The sequence below is a fragment of the Urocitellus parryii genome, chromosome 10 (assembly GCF_045843805.1).
Source record: "Urocitellus parryii isolate mUroPar1 chromosome 10, mUroPar1.hap1, whole genome shotgun sequence".
In the NCBI taxonomy this organism is placed as follows: Eukaryota; Metazoa; Chordata; class Mammalia; order Rodentia; family Sciuridae; genus Urocitellus; species Urocitellus parryii.
In genome coordinates, this window is record NC_135540.1 from 117,169,742 (window position 1) to 117,194,593 (window position 24,852).

Below are 24,852 nucleotides of genomic sequence, written 5' to 3' on the forward strand. Positions count from 1 at the left end.
GTCTCTTTCCATTAGAAAATGATGATTTTACTTATTTACTTTCAGAAAGTATAAAGTGAACTCAGACTCTAAATTATCTTAATTATCACTTAATTCATATAGAAATTTCAATTTTTTAAAAAAATTCATTATGGATAAGACATAAACTAAACAATACCTATTACAGTAATCATTACAGGAATATAATGAAATTTATGCTTGATAACACCTTGAGAGCTATTCATCTAATCCTTTAGCATTTGGCTTTCACCCTGTTATCATTTCTACCCTCTTACAGCTACTAACCACTGTATTCACTTTTTGAGAATCAGCATGGCATAACATATGAGCAAATAACAGAAGACAAGGCATTCCTACCAGGCAGCCAGGCTCAACCCTCTCTGTGTGCCTACGGAGAAGCATGTGGGGTCTCCTTCCCCCCCATGCCTTTTCTCTCCCTTTCTCCCTTTCTCCTGTCTTCTACAGTATGGCACACTGCACAACGGAGTTTCTCCATCAGTGCACGTTCTGTCCTGGATGCTACATTGTCCTATGGTTATCCCTGCATCTGAGGGTATTTAGCAGCATCTTCCACCTCTACACACTAGATGCCAGTAGCAATACTCCCTCAGACCAGTGATGACAATTAAAGATGTGCAGACATTGCCAAAAGTCCCCTGGGGAGTAACAGTCACCTGTTTGGGAATGACTGCACTATACTCATCAACACAAACTGCCACCCAATCTTTCCAGACCCATGCTGCCAACACTTGTCTTTGGCCCTGCTCTGCTTAACTATGTTTACATGTTTCAGAAACCAACCCAATCTATCTCAGTTCAGTTCACTGTGTCTGTGAAACAGTTCTTTAAGAGGCAATGCTGAAAGATGTATGTCAGCATAGCCCTTCAGAACTGAGTTTTTGACAGAGGTTTCATCGTATTCATTCATGTTGTTCACATTATGTCAACTAATATTTGAAAATATTATTTATTCCAGTTGTTATATATTTAAATACTAAGATGAAAGGGGAGGGAAGGTGGTAAGGCAAAGAGGTTTTGTACTGAAACACCACACACAGCAAATTCTAATCAGAAGAAATTAAGTGCATATACTTACATGTATACACATCTTCACACACATCCATTACAATCATTATTGGCAAAGCCAGAGATTCAAACTCTTATAACTAGGAGAAATATTTCAAAATGTAAAAACTAAGAACATGTTTCATACAGAAAACATGTGTAATTTATTTCCTGGGAAAATCATCCTCAATATATGGAATTTAACTAAAAGTAGAAGGTAAGGGAATAAAAAAATATGAAACGTATATGCCACCATCTAGAAAAACTAATTTTAGAACTTCCAACTGATGGAGTCTACTCAATTGTCACTAGTGGGGATGCTAAGAAATCTCCATTCTGGTATTCATTGTGCCCAAGACACTTTGGACTTAGAGGAAAATTCGTTTCTGAATTCTGAAAACCTCTTAAATTCCCTACTATAGAAGAACTGACAATAGAAATAGACCATTCTTCCCCTATAAGTATAAAAGTGAGAGAAGAAAATTACAATGGAATAGAACAATTCTGAGAGATTCATCATTCAGAAAGGGCATTATGAACAAGACTCCAGGAGGCTAGTTCAGAGTCTTTTTACAACTAGTCCTTTAATTATAACCTTCAGAAAAATATTCCACTTGAAACATTGCATTGAGAAAATAGTTGCATTAAAACACATATTTTCAAAATATTCAAGGTCACAGCCCTGCTAAATGTATATCATATTTAACTTACTAAAGCAATTCCATCAGTATTTTCAGTTTCAACCACCTACTGTCAGATTATTATTTAGAATTCTTTCTAAAAAAATGAGGTTTTTACTTCTTTCATCTTTTTATAAATAAAATACCTGTTTTAATGATTTTTGTAAAGAGAAGGAGGTTTTGTCCAAAAATAAGTTGGTAGTACTATTTTATAAACAGAAATCTGTGAGAAATTTCAATGCTCTTTTTCTACCTTTAAAAAAATATTTTCGCTAGAAAACTCCTCTGAAAGAACAGCAAATCACTACAAACACAAAAGAGTGCAAATGGGTACTGCCTGTCAGAAGCAGAACCCCAAAAGCTTTGCTTTGTTGTCCTGAATATCTCAACAATAGACTTCAACCACAGCAGAAAACTGAAAAGATTTTGCAGACCCAAAGAAGTTCTTGCAGGTAGGAGCTACAATCATACTAAAACGTAAGCAGCAACCCAGCAGGGGAGAAGAGCTGTCCCAAAGGACTGAATGGTCACTTCTGAGATGAAATTGTAGAAGTCAAGCAAAGGTGATTGACAGTATTTTAAAATGTACAAGTTTTGAAATGTAAAGACGAACATGGACAGGGTTAAACTGGGCTCCAGAATCAGTTTTGTGCTAGTCCTAAATAAATTCTTTCAGTATGCCAAATATTATATTTTTAAATAGATACTTCAACCAACATTAAAGATCATTTTGTTGATTTTCCTGAAGTTAGGGACATTTGTACCACTTCTATAACCAGAATTCTGTGAGAAACTTTAAAATGTCCTTTTCCAGGTGTAAAGAACCAATTGGTGACCATAACAATGTCCTTGGTAATCTACAGGGACCTTATATAACCAAGAGTTCCAACTGCTAACTTTAAATTCCATTGCCTGGTTTGAGAAACCACACTACTCATGGAATTGCTACAAGCCAAAGAGGAGGGGTGTGGGTAGTAGACCAAGCAGACCAGGGTACCTCTGATGGATAAGACTCTTCTCTGTAGCAGTCAAAGGTTATTGCTACATCTTCAACTAGGAATTAAAAATAAGGTGTTGTGATTCATCAAAGATACCTTCCCTAACCTTCTCTTCCTCTCTGCAATGTCAAACCTATATTTGGTCATGTGACTCTCCAACCTATTTTAGATCCCTCTTCATTTTCTCTTAGAAAAGATTTTTCTCTTAATATTATCTTTGCGTGGCAGTCCAGTATCAATGTCCCAGACAAATGTGGAGCTTCTATTCTTAAATTGTTATGTTTTCAGTAAGGAAGAGTCTTCAAAACACTAGGAATGGAACCACCATGTGAACCAGCTATTTCGATTCCTTGGTATTTATCCAAAAGAACTGAAATCATCATACCTTAGTGATAATACCACATCAATTCATAATAGCTGGAAGCTAGAACACAATAAGGGGGAAAGCAGGGGTCAGATATAAAGATATAAGATCAGTAAAATAGAAGAAGGAAATCAAGAGGGAGGGAGGAGGGATGGGAAAGGGGAGGAAATGTGGAATTAATTTAACAAAATTATATTACGTGCATGTATAAATATGCTGCAGGAAATGCCATCCTTATGTATGCACCAACGAAATAAACAAATACATGAGAGAAAGAAAGATCAATAGAGGAAGCAGAATAGAGGGAAGAAGGAATAGAGGGAAAGTAAGGAAATGGGAAACTGAAATGGATTAAATCAAATTCCATACATTTATGATTTTGTCAAAATAAACCCAACTACTACATATAAATATAATGCTTTAATAAAGAAAAAAATTGTTATGTCAGTTTCATGGTTAGATGACCATGAAATTTTAAGGGAAATTCAAGCACAGACATGGCACAAAAATCCTGTCTCTCAATAGTCCCTAAAAACTCCTCTCAAAGACAAAGCCCAAAAGAAAATGTAATGAAAAAGATAAAATTTTCAAAACATATTAAGTGAAATGGGACTTTAAAAGTATGGAAAAATTATTAAAAATTATGATGTCAGTTATATAAAATAGCATTCAAGGAATGAGGGTATTGGGTCATACTGAATGTTTTTCATCTTTTACTCTCCTTTCTGTCATATTCCAAGTTTGCTTAATTGAACATGTTAATATTTAGGATTGTATTGGGAAGAAAATGTAAAAACTATGTGTGCATGGTTTAACCAACTCAAGGGAATTAAATAAAAATCAAAAAATATGGTGACTATCTTTTCGATGCTGCATGTCTAATTTCCTCAAGAAATCAAGAAATAATGGGGATTAGACTATTAACTGACGTCTGGTATATTCCTATGATATCTCCTTACCACAGAAGTCTTGCCAATTTAAGAACCCTGCTTCTCTCCTAGAGGAGGCACAACATCTTTGGATGCTGGCTTTCTTCTCCATTGTCTCTATTAGTGCCATGCAACACACTCAGCAAGCACCAAGCAGCAAGGGCCAAGAGGCCCACCTCCCTGGTGCTCATAGCCAGGGGCAGTGCCACTGTGCCACTGTAGTGCTCTAAGTTCCTTTACTAAGGGACAACTCTTTAAGAAAAAAAAAAAAAGTAAATTTCTTGAATTTCCACCATTCTTTTACTATAGAAGTCCAATCCTCTACTTAAAAAATATATTTACAAATTTGAATTAAACATGGTTCTATCACATAGTTTAAAACATTTTCTTTCAGGGAAAAAATCAGTCATGTCAAAAATCAAGCTTCTTATCAGCTGCATTTTTCCTCACTTGTGGAGCTGCTCCATCTATCCTCATTTCCAAAATGGTGTCTGGGTTTAAGGAGAAATAAGCACAACCTTTTGGCACTGGGAAGCTGGGTGGCCTCTGGTGCCAATGTCCTCTGGCTGAGGAGGCTCATCTCACATATCTCTGTGGTGTGGGGTCTACACTAAACGTCATTCTGCTGAAGTATCTATGAGTCATTTAGCTAATGGTCTGTTTTCTTTAATAAGACAAAAGTCATGATGGTTTTTATAGGAATCGTCACCATTTCACTCTGACTAGGCATCCCACTTTTGCTCTGACTGCTACTTCAGATGCTGAAAGTTTTATCAGTAATTCTCTTGCAACCCCAGGTTTGGGAAATCTACTCTGAAGCCCTCTGCTTCAGAGATGTGTCCATCACGGTGGCTGTCTTTCTGACAAGTTTATAGCACATTCAGTAATAGCCCATGTCCATCCTGGGAGACCTCAGGAATTTCCGCAGCTCTCCCTTCCATGCAGGCTCTGAGGAAGTCAGAGTTCATCCAACACAAACACCTCCCTTAGCCATTTCTAATACTTTCCTGTGTGCTTTTGGACGTGGCACCATGTTGATCATCTGACTTTGATAGACACATACTTTCCAGGAATTACACTGAAGAAATTAAAAAAAAAATTAAATCTAGTCTATGATCCATTTATTTGTAGCACACATTCAGTAATTCCAGTCTTTCACTAGAAGAGAGAGACAGTTAATTAGTATCTATTGTTTTTAACTACACAATTTATCTTTCCATGAGAATTTGTAATGAATAGAGGGAAACTTTCAATTTCCCTTTCAAGGTGGTTAATATTTCTCCAGGCAGTACTCTCCTCTGGTCTCTGAACTTCAGTGAAGCTGCCCTCCCCTTTATTAATTTATAAGCCTCATGGCCTTGCTTTTATTGGAAAAGGGTTGCTAGGGAAAGAAAAGAATAAAATTGGATTGTGAACTAGAGTGTGCACTGGAAGTTATTCCAACATCATTTGCGTACACTTGAACATCTCTTACCATTTTAATTTCTTTTGCAAGATAGTAATATTTTCCATACATCTTAAAGAACTTTAATTGGTCATTAATTAATCTAAAAGACAATTACTTGTATCACCCTAATTTTATAGATACTAAAAGTGAGACTCCATGAGGTTAAATTATTTATCTTATGTTTCTTAATAAGGAAATTGTATATGTAACATTCTAACAGAGGCTTATCTGAGTTTGGAGTCCTTAGTTCATAACTGCATGCCTAATTATAACTTTATATTTCCTCTCTTTTTTTACACATAGCTTAGTCATCTGATTAAGAAGATAGTGAAAAGGATAGTTCTAATGCAGAGACACCCATAATCCTTTCTGCAGCCATGGTGCAGAAATGGACATTCAAAAAAGTACCAAGGTGTTTGCTCATGACCCTTGTTTTAGTCAGCTTTTATATCACTGTAACCGAAACACCCAACAAGAGCAACTTAAAGAATGAAAACCTTATTTGGGGCTTAAAGTTCCAGAGGTCTCAGTCCATAGATGACCTACTCTATTGTTCTGGGCACAAGTGAGGTAGAATGTCATGGGGAAGGGCCCCATAGAGAGAAGTTTAGTTCATGACTGGGTCAGGAAGCAGAGAAAGGGAGATGTGCTGCAAGAAGAACAGCCCTCCTAAGTCACAACCCCAGAGACCCACCTCCTCCAGACACACCCCACCTGCCTATAGTTACCCCCAGTCAGTCTTTTCAAACTAGGATGGACTGATTAGGTACAGCTTTTGTAATATAATCATTTTACCTCTAAATAATCCAGCATAATGTTAGAAATACTGAGGTGCTGTAAGAAATTAAACATGCACTCAGAAGTGGGTGGGCAAGGAAAACTTCTACTTCTGACAGAAGGGCATCCAATGAAACCTGGCTAGCAAGCATGCCTGGATGGGCAGACTGCCTGTTTATATAGCTAAGCAGTGCTGCCCTTTGCCCTGTTTAGACGACTCAGGGGTACAGTCTACATGACTGGCTAATTTTAAAATTAGGGAAGATGACGAGAAGGGGTATAATTAAAATGGCTACAATTGGATCCAATTAAGGCCAAATACTATACTGTGATAATGAACCACTGGAATTTCCATTTCTAACAATTAGCACAGGAGCTTTTAGGAGACATCCTCATATCCAAACCATAGCAATGCTGACATGCATTTTTCCTGAGGAAAAGCTACATTTACTCACTCTTTTAAGAATGTGAATCTCATATTGAGAGAGGTGTGTTAAAATCACCTAGTATTATTGTGTGTGGTCTATTTGACTCTTGATATTGAGGAGGGTTTATGTAGCTGCTCCATTATTTGGGACATAAATATTTATAACTGTTATTTATTCTTGCTTTATGATTCCCTTAAACAGTATGAAATGGCCTTCTTTGTCTCTTCTGATTGACTTTGGTTTGAGGTCCACTTTATCTGATAGAAGACTAGAAACCCTTGCTTGTAATGAGGACTATGTGATATATTTTTTACCATCCCTTCAGTCTATGGTTGTCTTTGTCTATGAGATGAGTTTCTTAAAGACAGCATATTGTTGGGTCTTGTTTTTGATCCAGTCCGCAAGTTTTGTCTTTCATGTTATTATTGAAAGTTCCACTTATTTCCTGTCATTGGTTTATTTCTAAATTATAAGTTGAATTACATTCTCTTTTGGGTATTCTTTTTTTTTAATTTTTTATTTGTATTAATTAGTTACACATGACAGTACAATGACCTTGACATGTCATACATTTGAATCAGATGGGATATAATTCCTCGTTTTTCTGAGTGTACAGGTTGCAGAATCATATTGATCATGCATTCACATATATACACACAGCAATAATAATGTCTGTTTCATTCTACTATCCTTCCTATCCCCCATCCTCTCCCCTTCCCTCCCATCACTTCTCTCTACCTAATCTAAGGTAACGCTATTCTTTTTTTTTTCTTTTTCTCACATCTTCATACATGTATTTTGTATAATGATGAGGGTCTCCCATAGTGTTATTTTTCACTCTGCTGTTTTTCATTTTTATTTTCCATTTCCTGAAATATTTTATTGAGTATGTTTTGTAGTGCTGGCTTTCTAGCTGTGAATTATTTTAAATTTTATTTATTGTGGAGGTTTTTATTTCATTTTCAAATATTCATTTTGCAGGATATAGTATTCTTGGTAGCTTCCATTTTGTTTCAGAGCATGGTATAGATTATTCCAGACTTCCTAGCTTTTAGAGTCTGGGTTGAAAAATCATCTGAGATCTGAATTGGTTTATCTTTATCATTTTTTCTCTTTCTGCTTTTAAAATTCTATCCTTTTTCTTCTCTATGTTAAGTATTTTCATAGTAATGTGTCTTAGAGTGAGTCTGTTTTAATTTTGTATATTTTGTATGATTTTTGTATTTGATTTTCCATTTCATTCTTAAGATTTGGGAAATTTTCTGATATTATTTCATTGAAAAGATTGTGTTTCTTTAATATCAAATTGATATCAAAATTTTTTCAAAAAATCAACAAAACAAATTATTGGTTCTTTGAAAGAATTAAAAAAATTATAAATGCTTAGCCAAGCTAGCTTAAAGAGAAAAAACTCAAATTGCTAAAATCCATGATGAAAATGGAAATATAGCTACAAACACTACTGAAATGAGGAAGATAATCAGAAACTACATTGAATACTTATACTCCAATAAGCTAGAAAATTGCAAAAATATTGACAAATTCCTAGAGACAGACACTCTTCCGAAATTGAAGCAGAAGGATATAGAATATTTAAACAGATCAATTTCTAGTAACAAAATTGAAGAAGTCATCCAAAAGCTTACCAATGAAGAAAAGTCCAGGACTGAAGGGATTCTTAGCCAAGTTCTACCAGACCTTTAAAGAAGAACTAATCCCAATCCTCCTCAAATTACTCCATGCAATAGAAAAGGAGGGAATTTCTCCAGACTGATTCTATGAATCTAGTGTCACCCATACATCAAAACTAGATAAGGACACATCAAGAAAAGAAAACATCATATCCCTGATGAGCATAGATGCAAAATTCTTCATAAAATACTGGCAAAATGCAAATAAAAACATATTAAAAATACAGCACCCCATGATCAAGTGGGGTTCATTTCAGGGATACAAGGTTGGTTAACATACAGAAATCAATAAATGTAATGCATCACCTAAACAGACTTAAAGACAAGATCCACATTATTTTCTCAATAGATATAGAAAACCCATTTAAGAAAGTATAGCATTTATTCATATTTAGAACACTGGAAAAATTAGGGATAAAAAGAACATACCTTAACATTGTAAAAGCTATATTATTCTAAGTCCAAGACCAACATCATTCTAATGGAGAAAACCTGAAATTATTCCCTCTAAACACAGGAACAAGAAAACGATGCCCACCTTCATCACTTCTATTCAACATAGTCCTTGAAACTCTAGCCAGTACAATTAGAAGAAAAAAATTAAAGTGATACAAATAGGAAAAGAAGAACTCAAACTATCACTAATGCCAATGACATGATTCTATATTTAGAAGATCCAAAAAATTCTACCAGAAATATTCTAGAACTAATAAATGAATTCTGCAAAGTTGCATGATATAAAATTAACCCACAGAGCAAATGCATTCCTATACATCAATGATGATTGCACTGAAAGAGAAATTAGGAAAACTACCCCATTCATAATAGCCTCAAAAAAATAAAATAAAATACTTGGAATCAATCTAACAAAAGAGGTGAAAGACCTCTACAATGAAAACTACAGAACATTAAATAAAGAAATTGAGGAACACATTAGAAGATGGAAAGATTTCCATGTTCTTACATAGGCAGAATCAGTATTGCCAAAAAGACCATATTACCAAAAGTGCTATACAGATTCAGTGCAATTCCTATTAAAATTCCAATCATGTTCTTCATAGAAATAGAAAAGGTAGTCATGGGCTGGGGATGTGGCTCAAGCGGTAGCGTGCTCGCCTGGCATGCGTGCGGCCCGGGTTCCATCCTCAGCACCACATACCAACAAAGATGTTGTGTCCGCCGAAAACTAGAAAATAAATATTAAAAATTCTTTCTCTCTCTCTCTCTCTCTCTCTCTCTCTCTCTCTCTCTCTCTCCTCTTTAAAAAAAAAGAAAAGGCAGTCATGAAATTTATTTGGAAAAATAAGAAGTGCAGAATAGCTAAAATAATCCTTAGTGAAAAATGCAAAGCAGGAAGCATCATAATATCAGACTTTAAATTATGCTACAGAATTATAGTAACAAAATCAGCATATTATTGGCACCAAAATAGGAAAAGAAGACTGAAGAAACAGAATAGAAGACACAGAGACAAACCCACATAAATACAGTTACCTCATACTACACAAAGGTGCAAAAAACACACAGGGTGAAAAGACAGCCTTTTCAACAAATGGTGCTGGGAAAACTGAAAATTCATATTTAATAGAATGAAAGTTAATCCCTATATTTCACCCCACACAAAAATTAACTCTAAGTGGATCATAGAACTAGAAATTAAACCAGAGGCCCACAATCTACTATAAGAAAATATAGGCCCAACACTTCAACATATTAGCACAGGAACTAACTTCCCAAACAAGACTCCTAAAGCATAAGAAATAAAATAAAAAATCAATAAATGAGATTATATCAAACTAAAATGTTTCCTAACAGCAAAAGAAACAAGAGTGTGGAGAACATATAGAATGGGAGAAAAATCTTTGTCACCTGTACCTCAGATGGGCTATTAATTTCCAGGATACAAAAAGAACTCAAAAAGCTTAAAACACACACACACACACACACACACACACACACAATCATTTATTTATTCAGGAACTGAACCAGAAACTTCTCAAAAGAATACAAATGGTCAACAGTATATGAAAAAATATTCAACATCCCTAGCCATTACAGAAATACAAATTAAAACTACCTGAGGTTTCATGTCACTCCAGCCGGAATGGCAATTATCAAGAATACAAGAAACAATAAATGTTGGCAAGGATGTGGGGAAAAGGGAACACTCATACATTGCTGGTTGGACTGCAAATTGGTAAAACCATTCTGGAAAGCAGTAGGGAGATTCCTCAAAAAACTAGGAATGGAACTAGCATTTGATCCAGTTATCCCACTCTTCAGCATATGTACAAAATATTTAAAATCAGCATACTACAGTGATACAGACAGATCAATGTTTACAACAACACAGTTTACAGCAGTTAAGCTATTGAAGTAACTTAGATGTCCATCAACAGATGAATGGATAAAGAAATTATGATATATATATATATACACACACACACACACACACAATATAATTCAGCCATAAATAAGAGTGAAATTATGACATTTACCAGTAAATGGATGGATCCATAGACCATCATACTAACTGAAATGAGCCAAACCCCAAACAAAAAAGGTCATACTTCCACCCCCACCCCCAAAAAAAGCAAAGTTTAAATGTTTCAGCTGATATGTGGTAGCTAAACCACAATCAAAGGAGTAGAGAGGAAGAAGAACAGTTCACTAGATTAGACAAAGGAGAACTAAAAGAAGGGAAGAGGGATAAGAATAGGAAAGACAGTAGAATAAGTTTAACATAATTTTCCTATGTACACATATGAAATTATCTAGATGAATCCCAACATCATGACCACCCACAAGAATGGGATCCTAATTAGAATAAGATATACCCTATGCTTGTATAATTTTAACCAAATAAATTGTAATTTCATGTATAACTGAGAAAAACCAATGAAGTAAAATAAAATACAAAAAAAGAGTGTGAATCTCTAAATTCTTTTAAGAAGAACTGTGTGTATTTTTCCCATATAGCCTCCAAGTAGTTCCTCAAATCTTTGGCTTATACCAGGAATTACTGTAAGCCTCCACATTAGATCCAGTAATTACTGAGCGTGTGTTGCTACAGGAACAGTGTGAAACTCTTTGAGCCACCTTCCCTTTTCTTCCTTCCTCCCTTAATGCACAAAAACAGGGCTGGGGAATATAGCTCAGTTGGTAGAGTGCTTGCCTTACATGCACAAGGCCCTGGGTTTGATCCCCAGCACCACACACACACACACACAAAAAAAAAAAAAAAAAAAAAAAAACAGAAGACAACTAGATGAAAAAAAATTGGAAGAGATGAAAAAATAAATAAAAACAGCAAAACTAAGATATTAAGCAAGTTACCTATTAGAGAGCATTTAACTTGGCACTCTGATTAGGGTTATGTTCATATTTAAAGCTAGTTTTATATTTCTACTTATAATTTGTGGTTGGATGTAAGTCTGTTTAATACGTTTTTTCATATATTTTGTCAGGGCATAATTAATACATTGTTCTTCTGAAATATATCTTTTGTTTCCAAGTTTAAAAAATATTTCCGAACAAGTCTGTTATCTGTTTATTTCTTAATTAGAGCACAGACCATAATATCAATTCTCTTCAAAATTAATGCTTGTTTATAAAGCAGAGGCCAAGGTTAGATGACATCAGAAAAGATCTAGATAATGTGACATCCCCCCCAAAAAAAAGCATAGTTTCAAATTTTCACATTTCTGAAACACAAAAGCCCAAATAGATGACTAAGAAAATGTATTGAAACACTTCTATATCATTCATCTAAATAAGTAGAAATTTTTATGATTTTATCTTAAAATGACATTTACAAATTTTTTTTTCTAGTGAAAGTGGAAAAAAAATCCTGCTTTCAGAAATTACTCAAATCAACAACTTGAACCTCTTACCTTGTAACATCATGAAAAGAAATGATAACTTAAATGATGATTCCTCAAAATAACCCAAGCATGAGCCCTTTGTCCTGATCACTCCAAGTGCCTTGATGTTTCCATTAGGGTGTAGTTTGATTGCCAGGAAGAGGGGAAGCACTCATTGTGGAGAATGCATGTCTTAGTACAAGCCTCTTTCCTATTTCTGAAATCCATTTTGCTTATCACTTTGGATCAATTTCTGTACCTGAGACCAGAAATTATCAAGTTTTGTTTGCCTTTGAGTCTTTCCTTGACAATTATGTGTTCCTACTGATTTCCATTAGCTTTATATTCGTTAGGTCATCATTCATGTGATTTTACTGTCTTGCAGAGCTCTTTGCTATAATTTGGATTATATTTGTTTTCTGGTGCCAATAGATAGTCAAATTTCATATCACCCATTCTCTTTCACCCATCTTTTAATTTCTGTGCATATTCCATATTCCTTAGACTACACAGAGGTAAAATGCAGAACCCTAGAGATAAATCAATTTAATAATAAAGTCAAGACAAAACTATCTCAGTTTGAAGTGACTAAATTGAAAACAAAAAGACATTTCTTTTAAACAGATATATTAGGTACCCTACATAAAATCCTCAGAGGCCAAGATTGAGGACCATGAAAACAGCAACAGTGCCCAAAATTATAGTGAAGCTCTGCTCAGTGGAGATGCTACTGACGACACAGGGTGCAAACACCATGACTTGTGGCAAGAGCCCTGCAGAGGTGGCCCTGCATTCTCCTTCCTGAACCTTTTCCATTGCTCCTCTGGACATTAGATGGGCTGCCACACACATGGCTGGAATCGTTCCCACACAAAGGCTCCATTTAGATCTTGTTATCTTCTGATTCAATTTTAATTAACACAAATAATTACACCATAACTTTGACTCCTGGACCCCAATATTTATGTTCTTCTCACATATGAAGTATATTTTCTAAGGCTTGAACATGTCTCATCTGAAATTCAATACTGAAACTTAATGGCCAATATGATATACTAAGTAGATTTGGAATCTTGCCAGTCATGGTGATCCCTGCCTGTAATCCCAGCAGCTCAGGAGTCTGAGGCAGGTGGATTGCAAGTTCAGGAGAAGCCTCAGCAACCATAGAAAGACCCTAAGTCTCAAATAATAATAATAATAAAGGGCTGGCAATGTGGCTCAGTAGTTAATTGCCTCTGGGTTCAATCCTAGTTACCAAAAAAAAAAAAAAAAAAGATGTGGGGCTGTAAAGATGGGATTAGACCATGAATGCTCCTCCTTTTTTAATGAAATTAAACCCTTATTATTATTTATTTTTTAAAAGTCCTTATGGAGTGTTCAACTCTTTTGCCCTTCCACCTTCTGCCATCTAAGGACACAACTTCCCTTCCCTCTTTTTGATTTAGAATCAAGGTCCCACCTTGGAAGCAGAGGGCAGTTCTCACCAGATAACTGAACCTGTTGTTGTCTTGAACTTGGAATTCTAAGCTTTCAAAACTGTGATAAAATAAATTTATGTTCTGTATAAATTACCACATCTTGGACATTTTGTTATAGAAACACAGGTGGAGTAGGTCAGCATTCATGCGATTTCGGTAGCCTGGATTGTCTTAATTTATACCTGTCAACTCAAAAGACTAAAGTCTCATCCAGATCCCTAAATCAGATATGAGTGATACTCAAGTTGTAATTGATTCTAAAGCAAATCCACCTCCAGCTGTGAGCTTGTAAAAGCAAAAAAGTTTTATGCTGTCAAAATATATGTGGGATAAACAAAAGATAAACATTTCTATCCCAAAAGGGAGAAATAGGAAAGAAAAAAGGAATAACAGGTCCCATAAAAGTCTGAAACTCAACAGGAAAGACAATATTAAATATTAGGACATGAGAATAGTCATCTTTGATTCATGTTCTGCTTTCAGACACATGGGTCATACTTGGATTGGGTTCATAAGCTTCATACATCCCTGCCCTCGTGGTTCTGCTGTGTGCATCTCATGCTGTGGCTCTCATAAGTCCTATTAGTTACCTATTAAATGTCTCTAATCATGCTGTTGTCTCTATCACTTTGAGATCTCAAGGGTGGTCCCATTTTCATGGCTTTCCTGAGCATTGCCTTAGTGGGTACTCTCTGTGGTGACTCCACCTGAATGGCAGTCCCTTTCCTGGGTCCTGCACCTGATGCTCCTAGCTGCTCCATCCTTAAAAACCTAGGTAGAGGTAGCCATGCCCTCATTGCCTGTATTCTCTGCTTCCTGATGGAAATGGCATCATACAGATGCCACCCAGTTTAATAACCAATGTCCTCAGGAGGGACAGCCAACACAGTGCATGCAGCATCTGGGCCAACTAGAGCTAATCCAGGTATTTGCCAAAAGGAGAGTAATACCAGTATGCTGAGAGTGAAGCCTTGGACTGGCACCAGGCAGCAAATGCCATTGTCCCACAGGTATCCATGACCCTACCTTAAAATTAATCTGTTCCCAGGCTCTTGTACTTTAGCATGTAATGGGAGTGGCATCACCAGTGATATTTGAAATGCCGTCAGGGTCACTCTTTCCTTGTCTTGGTGAGTGGCACCTGGCCAATACACACTAATTTCCTTATCAATCTGTTGCTTGGCCACATCACTGGTGTTCTTTCTTTCTCATTTATTATGATATGGATAGGTTGAGAATTTTCAAAATCTTTAAATTGTTCTCTCGTTTGATTTAAAAATCCATTTTTTTTTGCTCACATTCACTACATTCATTCAATGTAGTACTGGAAGACAATGCTGATATTAAACGGATTATATTAGGTGGTATGATGTGAGACAGCCAGAGCAATTCAGCAAGAGAAAGAAAGAAAAGACATATGAATTAGAAAAGAAGAAATCCCCTTTACAATAAATACAAAAATAAATAAATAAAATACCTGGGAATAAATTTAATCAAATGGGTGAAAGATTGCTATAAGAAAAATTATAAAATACTAATAAAAGAAATTGAAGAGAACATTCTAGATCCAGACATTCACCCTCTTTCCACTTGATTCTGACACCTGTGCTTTCAGGCACTGAGTCATTCTGTTTGTGAAATGTTGTTTTCTAGAATTTTCATCTCCCATTAAAGCTTTTCCTTTATGTCACCTTCCTACCTGTGTGGCAACCCTCTCTAGTTCCCATGGGAGGGTGGACTATAGTGAGTTAGCATATAGGTGTGCAGGTAGGATTAATAAAGATTAATATAAATTATAATAATTCAATATTAAATTATTAAATTTTCTTATATGAAAACGTATTCCTCAGAAAGTTACTTGAGATTCATCTGACATAATCCAGATTACAGCTGCCTATGAAGCACTGAGTTTACTGAGTATGTTAGTACTTAACCAATCCAGAGTTTCATGGTTTATTAATTGTAGAATATCCTAAACAGGATGAAAATCCTGCAAATTCTACAGAAATTTTCACTATACTATAAAAAGGATTAAACCAAAAACATTTAGTTGATATTTAACACTTACTAGATATCTTTGTTTCGAACATGTGAACCTTGAGGGTTTTTAGAATGCTAGAATTTAGTGCATGTACTAAGTCACTCAAGGTCATCTTTCAAAGTGAAGGCTTTGTTCCTTTAGTAGAGTTAGGTTTTACTGCTACTTTAACCTTTCTTGCAGAACACTAAAATGTAATTGGGAAATTTAGCAGGTGCATATTCAATGTAATTATTTAAAATACTGCTGAAGCCTTCATAACTTTTTCTAACATGTTCTGAAATTGAGAGAAGAGCATTTATTATCCACAATGTTCAAAATGTCTAATTTCTAAAGTACAGAAACAATTCAGATCTCTTGATATTTTATATGTGAAAAATAAAAGAATCTTACCTTTAACTATGTATCTCAACTATTCCAGATGTTTAAAATGATTTTATCAAATATTCCATCAACTTCCAAATTAACTTTTACTCTGCTCACAATGTTTAATAGCATATTCCCAAAGATATAGGAAAGAAAGAGTTAATCATGAAAGTTTACTGAGAAACTTCTACCTTTAGTTCTTTGCATTGGGTGCTACTGAGACAATAAAACTTTAAGCTAAAGTTGGTACTTTTTTAAATGTGCATACTTTCTTTTTTCAGCAATAAGCAAGCACTACAATTTCTTGTGTTAACTTAAGGTTCTAGTATGGATAATTAGTGTGATAATTAGAGTTGCTAAATGATGGAGAGAACACTGAAATGAGAGCAAAGTAAGAGAAAAAAATAATAACGGATTTGCACTTAGGAAAACAAGGTACCTAAGAGACAAATTTGCAGGTTAGAAGAAAGATAAAAGCAGGAGGCAGGACTAGAGACCATGAATGCTGGTGACCTTGGCCATCATTGAAGTTGCTCCAGAATTACTCAGATTACCAAAGAATACAATATCAAGAGCAGAGGGAGGGTGGCCAAAGAAACAAACATGGGTAATATCAACACTTGAGATGAGGAGTCTGTGCAAGAGCATTGATGACCCTGATGAGAAATGGAACAGAAAAGCAGGTGAAGAGTTAGGAAGGAAGAGACACCAAAATAAAATGATCCAAGGACAAAACATAACCACTGGATTCAGCCATTCAATGATTAGAGACCTTAATGAAAGTAAATGAAATAGAAAGCTATTTTGTAATTCCAAACTCCATAGGGCTGGCAAGTAAATCAGAAGTGAGAAAGTTGTTTTTAAATATCAATTATTATTCTGAAATGTGAGGATAATAAAGTGACAGGAAGAACCAGAATGTGGTAGTAGAAAAATTAAGCAAATTGAGAAGGAGTAGATAGAAAGTGAAGAAGGGAAAGAAAGTATCACTGACTAACAGTATTCTAATGGAGAAAGGAGCAAGAGGGATCATGGTTGGAAAGACTAACCCACTAACCTATCTCAAAGACAAGACAAAGTTAAAGAAAGATGGTGCATTTGTTTGCCAAGGCTGCCATAACAAAGTACAAGACACAGAGTGGCTTAAACAAGAACCATCTGTTTTTGCACAGTTCTGAGGGCTACATGTCAAAGATAAAAGTGTGGGTGAGGCTGGTTTCTTCTGAGGCCACTCAGCCTGTTGATGGTCATATTTGCTCTGTGTCTTCTCATGTGTACAAACTGTGTGCAAATTTCCTCTTTTCATAAGGGTACACACACACACACACACACACACACACACACACACATTAGGGGAGGTCAAACATATTCAGTCCCACAACAGATGAACTCATACACCAAATAATTAAAGTAAAAAGCCATATTTAATATTTAAACAAGTCTTTAAGACATACATTTTTAAACTTGCTTCTATAAAGTTAGTTCACAATAAACTGTAAGAGAAGAGCAATAAGAAAGTGGGTCCTCCAGCTAAGAAACTCTCAAAATGAAGTGTCTGCATTTAGAGGATGCAAGAGCAGAGCTTAGACTCTGCTGATTTATCTATTGTTTCTTTTCAACCATATCTTCAAATCTGCTTTCTGGCAAGAAGCAATGACTGTCACTGGAGGTCTTGCTTCAGGACACATGATGTTCAATCATTGACAAATTACTTCAGTTCTATAGGAAATAATGAAATATTCTACTACATATGAAGTTTTGTCCCATTTAAAAACAAAAAAAAATGGATACAAAGAATATATCCAATCCCATTTACATCTTTAGAAATGGGGCAATGGATTTATTCATGTTTCACTTTTCAATAGATTTACTGCAACCCCTTCAAGAATAAAAGGTCACAGATTTAAAGTGATTATTATAACTGATTAGCAATTTTCTAAAGGAGGGTGCAAATGAGATCACAGTCACGGTTGGAGAAATGAACCTACCTCTAAGACAAAAATAGAATAAAATAAAGATGTTGTGCTTAGTTGCTAAGGCTGCTGTAAGAAAGTACATAGGTCTTAGTTTAAAAAAAATTTAAAAAACACTTTATGAAATAAGTGATGAAAAATGAAGAGAATTAACTATTTCAAATTATCTGCCATTATTAAAATAAATTTTAAAATCAATTGTATAACATGATACAAACATGGCACTTTAGGAAGTATATGTGGATCTCTTTTATGGAAAAATCTTTGTATACAATTTAAATGTTCCTAACATTTCTTATATCAAATCGAGCCAGGACCTCCAGACTGCATGCTCCAAGTTCCCGTGGAGCACTGTGGCAGACGGAGAACCCAAGCTATTTTCTGCCAGAACAGACTGAAAGCAAAAGAAGCCAATCAAATGTCACTTTAAATTCATTCTCCACTGACATCATAAAAGTGGTTAAAAATTGCTACTGCTTGCTGAAACACACCCTTTTTCATCTAAAACATTTATTATTTCATCCCTATACTATTGACGACTCCATAATTTTCAACTACATCAAACCATACTTTACTAGATCTGCAAAAGCCATTGTGATATACAACCAAAACTCATCTATTTATCCCACATAGAGGGTTTCACATTAGGGGAATGCTAATTCCCCTAGGAATTAGGGAAGGGTTAAAAATACAAAACAAAACAACAACAACAAAACACTATCCTAGGAAAGGCTGGATCTGAGCTTAATAGAACCTAAAGACAGCCATGAAGATGAAGCAACCAAGATTCCTTCAAGAGCATTTACACTAACTCCAAAACAACAGAGTGAAAATTTATAAAACCCCCTGATCTCCACCTGTCTTCAACAACATGGTGAATAAGATCTCCAAAGAAAGGAGCACAAACCATTTCTAAATATTTTGGGTGCCTGGCAAAGGTTACGTCTGTTACTCGCAGAATATACTGTTCATTGTATTTCAAGAAATTTGTAGGTTCTGGTCGGTGACTTGTGAAAGAAGTTTTGTGGCTGATGCAAAGGAAGTATTTTATTGGCTGTAGATTAGTGAGTCTGACCACTTCACATCAAGAGGGTTTGCCTTTGGGATACAAGAAATTTCAGGAACATGTACCCCAACTAAATGCAAAGTTTAAATATTGTATCTGATAGCAATTGTCAGGAGGAATTGGAAATACCCTATTATAATTATGAAATTTTTCCAAAATATGAATATGTGGCATATATGTCCATCTCTTCCAACTCCAGATGAGAGGTTTCTACATCCACAAAATTTAGACATGCCTGCAAACTTCTAGGACCCCTAGAATGCTAAGAGTCTTATGACCCTGGACTCATCACCTCCCAAGATATCTCTTGTGAAGGTCATGCTATTGTTGGACATCTGAAATAATCTTCAATAGTGTTTGTAAACTGGGATCTATGCAGCTACTGGCATGAACTCTCACCACCACCCTCCAATGTGGTCCACAATGCTTCAATACAGGGTCACTGATTCTTTTAGCTTTGAAGAATGAAATTTGGTACACATGTTTCATTGGGGATTCCAGTATATTTGTAAGATGCATTTTGACATTTTTCTTTTGTGTGCCATTGCTTCACTATCTCCAGAATCAATGAGCAAATTGGTTATTTGAGCTCAAAGCACCAATGCAGGACCTCCACCTGCTGTTGTGATTGAGAGGCTGGGTGAAACACCACCATAGTACTGGCAAGAACTGGCAAATTTAATACAACTAGAAGAACGAGAATTTTTAAGGATAGTAATACATAGTTTCATCAAGGAATAAATCTATGCACAGAATCATTGAGGGCAGTGTTCAGAGAAAAAGATTGGATTCATCAAAGAAGTAAATCTTCATAATATTTGCTTTTTCTTGCTTTTCACATGAATGTTTCAAATGAAATAGTCCTTCACTATCACAAAGCATAAATCCATTGTGAAAATTTGGCTCTAAAATGTATTTTATGCATTTAAGCCACAAATTAATTTTGTTATAAAATGTTTCTAGGAGAAATTGTACATTGTGTGTGGGGGGGGGGTTAGGAAATAAACAACTTATTTTTAGTAAACAACAGGAAGTTTAAGATATTTATAGTGATAGCTAAAATACCTTAGTCTTCTTAAATAGGCTGTATACACTTCTTAAAAACACTACATTTATCCCATGAAAATAAAGGTTTTATCTGTCTAGTTTACTGTAATTCTCATTCCTAGATCATCTCCTGATATCTAATAGTCACTCAGTTCATATTAGTTAAATGAATGTTCTCAAAGGAAGTAGAAATGGAGCAATGACTTAGAGTTATTTTTCAATGGTGACTTAGGAATATTATCAATGTCACCAGAGTATTTAGCCAAGAGGAGACTTGCCTAAAGTGACAAAAATATAGGAGAATTTCTTCCTATGTTCAATGGTGTCATACAGAATTTTTTTATCTTGAATCATTGTGATTTTAATAAACTGGGTTTGTTTATTTTTAAATATTTTATTCCTAGACAAGTAGGTATCTATTGTGATATTCTCAGTACACCTTCCTCCCAATGTAAATAATTGACTTTGTTGTCTCAAAATTTTGTTCTAGAAGAAATTTTAATAGCAGAAACCATGCCTTTTTCCTCCTTCTGTCCACAGCATCCAGCCCAATATCTGGATTTTAGTAGATAATTTGGAAGCATAGTTGAGTTGGTTAAAAAGTGTATCCTTGGCAAAAATAACTGGCATCAGTTGTTTTGCTTTTATATAGGAAAATTCTCTATTTTCTCTTTGTTTTGTTTTATATCCTTTTGAAAAGATCTTTTTAATTTGTCAGTTCTATTCATCTAAAAGAATAAGAGGGGAAAAAACCTTTTACCCTGTACTTTTTATAAACAAATGAAGCTATTATTAAACATTTCTGAATGTGATTAGAAAGAAAAGGAATTTGATTTACAATGATACTTCTGTTTGGAAATTGGCACAAAGTCACACATAATCCTTGTTTTGATCAAGCGAATTTAATGAAAAGAATAATTAGACACCAACCACTGAGAAGAAATGTCACCTCAAGCCATTGTAGGGCTTATTTCCTTATTGACAAGTGTTTCAATTTGGTGCATAAAATGCTTCACAAAAATGAAAATCTACAGAAAATTATTTTCAGAAATTGTAATTTATTTTAAGCATCGACAAATGCTGTCTAAATCATGCAGACTGCAGGACCTTTTATCTTATGTGCTTAGTACAGAAAGCAGACAATTAAGAAATTATACATTTCATATATATGATATTAAGGATAATACTAACATAATTATGTACCAATAAATAACAAATTAACTGTATTTTAATGAAATACAAATCAATAGTTATTTCCTGAAAAAATTAAAAGCCATGTGAAAATAATCTCAAGTGTAAACTTCAGAAAGTTTTAGGGGAAGTGGTGAGAGGGCATAGGAGAGTATGATCAATGTTTACTAAGTTACAGTTAGATAAAGCAAGAAGCTCTGAGATATTATAGCACAGCATGATAGGTAAACATCATGTGCAGTTCAAAAAGGTATAAGAAAAATTTTGAAAGTTTTCATCACAAAGAAATGATAAATGGTTGAGGAGCTAAATATGATTAAACAGGCTTAAATATTATGTAATATATAATGTCACAACATTATATAACACCCCAATAATGTGTACAAATTTGATGTTCTTATGTACCAGCTAAAATTTTATAAAGTATAAGAAGATTTAAATCAATTTTGATATTTGATTATTTTAATTGTTAAGAACTAGTTAAATTACAAAATAAATTAAGAAAACTGTGATCTAGTTTCTTATTTGTCTTTTTCTTATATTTTTCCAATGTCACTCTGCATTGACATTTATGAGTACACAATGTTTTCATATATTAATTAGCTTAGTAGAATATAATTCTAACTTGGAAAATTTCAGAAGTATCTATTCCAAATTGAACTAATTAGTAGCTCATGAGCAAAAAGTACTTCCATATAAATATCTCATTCCCTGAACTATGCCTTGCTTCTTTAGTTCCAATTAAGAGCAACTTTAGTGAGCTAGTTTAAACACAAACTGAAAAGCTGAATATTTATTTGAATTATACTTGATGAACACCATCAAAGGAAAAGAAAAAAACAAAAATTAAACCACCTTGCTTTTGCAGCAGAAATTTCCAAGACATCAACAATAGTGCTTCTGAAGAGTCAACAGAACTCAGTTGGCATGAGTCAGTTTGTCAACAAGACATAACAATAATAAATATATATGCCCTAAACAACAGAGAGTCTACGTTCATCAAACAAACTCTTTTCAAGTTTAAGAGTCAAATAGACCACAACACAATAATTCTGGGTGACTTCAACACACCTCTTTCACCATGGATATATCATCCAAACAAAAGCTGAAAAAAGAAACTATAGAACTCAATAATAAATCAATAAATTAGACTCAACTAATATATTCAGAATATTTCACCCTTCAGTGAACAAATATACTTTCTACTCAGCAGCACATGGATCCTTCTCTAAAATAGACCATATATTATGCCAAAAGCAACTCTTAGCAAATATGAAAAAGTAGAGATACTACCCTGCATTCTATCAGTTCAAAATTGAATGAAATTAGAAATCAATGATAAAATGAAAACTAAAAGCTACTCCAACACCTGGAGACTAAATAATATGCTACTGAATGAACAATGGGTTGCAAAAGACATCAAGGAGGAGATTAAAACATTCTTAGAGGTGAATGAGAACACAGATACAACATATCAAAATCTCTGGGACACTATGAAGGCAGCACTAAGAGGAAAGTTCATTTCATGGAGTTCCTTAAAGAATAAATTCCTTAAAAGAAGAAATAATCAACAAATAAATGACTTAACATTTCATCTCAAAGCCCTAGAAAAAGAAGAAAAGTCAACACCAAAAGTAGAAGACAGGAAATAATTAAAATCAGAGCTGAAATCAATGAAACTGAAATGAAAGAAACTATTGAAAAAATTAACAAATAAAAAGTTGATTCCTTGAAAAACAATAAATAAAATTGCAAACACTTAGCCATTCTAACGAAGAGAAGGAGAGCATATACTCAAATTACTAACATACGTGATAAAAGGAAATATCACAACAGACACTACAGAAATACAGAAGACAATTAGAAATAATTTTGAAAACTTGTACTCCAATAAAATAGAAATTATCAAAGGCATTGGCAAATTTCTAGAGTCATGTGATTTGCCCAAATTGAATCAAGATGATATACTCAATATAAACATATCAATTTCAAGCAATGAAATAGAAGATGCCATCAGAAGCCTACCAACCAAGAAAGGCCCAGGACTAGATGGATACACAGCCCAGTTCTACAAGACCTTTAAAAAAGAACTAATACCAATATTCTTCAATTTATTTCAGGAAATAGAAAAAGAGGAAGCACTTCTAAACTCATGGTATGAGGCCAATATCACCATGATTCCAAAACCAGGCAAAGACACAACAAAGAGAGAAAACTTCAGACCAATATCTCTAATAAACATAGATGCAAAAATTTTTAATAAAATTATGGCAAATCAAATACAAAAACATATCAACAAGATAGTGCACCACAATCAAGTGGGGTTCATCCCAGGGATACAAGGTTGGTTCAACATATGGAAATCAATAAATGTAATGCATCACATTAATAAACTTAAAGATAAGAACCATATGATCATCTCAATAGACACAGAAAAAACATTGGACAAAATACAGCATCACTTCATGTTCAAAACACTAGAAAAAATAGGGATAACAGAAACATATCTCAGCATTTTAAAAGCTATCTATGCTAAGCCCCAGGCCAACATCATTCTAAATGGAGAAAAACTGAAAGCATTCCCTCTAAAAACTAGAAAAAGACAGGGATACCCTCTTTCATCACTTCTATTTAACATAGTCCTTGAAACACTGGCCAGAGCAATTAGACAGATGAAAGAAATTAAAGGGATACAGATAGGAAAAAAAGAACTCAAATTAGCACTATTTGCTGATAATATGATTCTATACCTAGAAGATCCAAAAAATTCCACCAGAAAACTTCTAGAACTAGTAAATGAATTCAGCAAAGTAACAGGATACACAATCAAAACCCATAAATCAAAAGCATTTCTGTATATTGGTGACAAATCCTCTGAAAGGAAAATTACCCCATTCACAATAACCTTAAAAAATATAAGATACTTGGGAATCAACATAATGAAAGAGGTAAAAGACCTCTACAATTAAAACTACAGAATGCTAAAGAAAGAAATGAAAGAAGACCTTAGAAGATGGAAAGATCTCCCTTGTTCCTGTATAGCAGACTTAATATTATCAAAATGACCATACTATCAAAAGCACTATACAGGTTTAATGCAATTCCAATCAAAATTCCAATGACATTTCTCATAGAAATAGAAAAAAAGCCATCATAAAATTCATCTGGAAAAATAAGAGACCCAGAATAGCTAAAGCAATCCTTAGCAGGATGAGTGAAGCAGATGGGATCACTATGCCAGAATTTAAACTATACTACAGAGCAATTGTAACAAAAACAGCATGGTTTGGCACCAAAATAGACTGGTAGACCAATGGTACCGAATAGAGGACACAGAGACTAACCCACATAATTACAGTTATCTCATATTAGACAAAGGCACCAAAAACATACATTGGAGAAAAGATAGCCTCTTCAACAAATGGTGCTGGGAAAACTGGAAATCCAAATT